This window comes from Eutrigla gurnardus (assembly GCF_963514095.1).
Source record: "Eutrigla gurnardus genome assembly, chromosome: 9".
NCBI lineage: Eukaryota > Metazoa > Chordata > Actinopteri > Perciformes > Triglidae > Eutrigla > Eutrigla gurnardus.
This window is the reverse complement of record NC_139923.1, coordinates 4,855,433-4,856,732: the sequence shown is the minus strand read 5'-3', so window position 1 is coordinate 4,856,732 and position 1,300 is coordinate 4,855,433. Positions and strand designations below refer to the sequence as shown.

At 43.9% G+C, this 1,300-nt stretch overlaps 1 long non-coding RNA gene across 1 annotated transcript; it reads left to right on the top strand.

Annotated features, from left to right (window-relative positions):
• The first annotated feature begins 251 nt into the window (after window positions 1–251).
• LOC311019300 lies at window positions 252–828 on the top strand. Its single transcript, XR_014597792.1, has 3 exons — window positions 252–297; window positions 380–491; window positions 572–828. It is a non-coding gene; the product is annotated as an uncharacterized lncRNA (long non-coding RNA).
• The last annotated feature ends 472 nt before the right edge of the window (window positions 829–1,300 follow it).

Genomic DNA, 1,300 nt, shown 5'->3' with positions numbered 1-1,300 from the left:
TGCCTCGCGCTGAAACAGCTACTGCCTGTTTTTGTCGTTTTCCCTGGGCACAAACCCGTCAGAGCCATCAAGGAGGAGTTCCACAGGATTGCAGGTGAATGATGTAGAGATCCATTAAATTAATATTAAATAATATTCTGTTAATGACATTGTGCTGCAACCTCAGACTGGGATTATTAATTTAAATTTATTTCAGGATTTCCCAGTGTGATTGGATGCATAGATGGCACACACATCCCCATCAGGGCTCAAGTGGATTATGTGAATAGGAAGTCCATTCACAGCATAAATGTGCAGGTACATGTGGATTGAGTATACTGTTTCAAAATGATGAAGACTGCATCATAATTCAACATCTGTCATTCTCTGCACTGTCAAGATCGTATGTGATGCTGCACACATGATTTCTAATGTGGAGGCCAAGTGGCCTGGGTCTGTTCATGACTCGAGAATGTATCGCGAGTCTAACCTGAGCAACAGGCTGCAACGTGGTAAGCAGCCTAATGATTTGCACAATACTGTATAACTTACTTGTCTCCCTCCTTTTAATATACTCTACTATACATAACAGGAGAGTTTGATGGCCATCTGCTGGGTGACCGGGGTTACCCATGCCAGCCGAGGCTGCTGACCCCGTACCCTGACCCTGAACCAGGCCCCCAACAGAACTTCAACCGGGCTCACTGCAGGACGAGAGCCCGGGTTGAGATGACCATAGGCCTGCTGAAAGCCCGTTTCCAGTGCCTACGTCACCTCAGGGTGACCCCTGAGAGGGCCTGTGATATTATTGTGGCATGTGTTGTACTTCATAATATTGCTACTATTAGAGGAGAGCAACACCCTGCCCTACAAATTGAAGACGCTGATGATGACGACTCCATCCACCTGTCAGCTATGCAGGACGGCAGAGCAGTCAGGGACACAATATGCCATCATCACTTCAGTGACTGAGTCACCATCGTCACCACCACCACCACCACCGTCAAATAAAGACATATTACACATTTCATTTGGTCTTCTTTATTTCCTGCAAATACAAGATGTAGTTTAGTTAATGTTCCAATAGTTAACATAATTAACATAATTCACCTGCGACCATGTACCAACCTCTTAACTTGTGCTCCAGTATTTGAATTTCCAAGTCTGCCTTCCTAATCTGCCGATCCAAGTACTGCACTTCCATGTCTGGTTTTTTTTTTTTTTTCAGCAGGTGAATTTTATATATTTCTTTTACTGGTAACTGGGAATACATACAAGGAGGACATTATACAGTTGCACATGAATTTCACAGAATGAATCT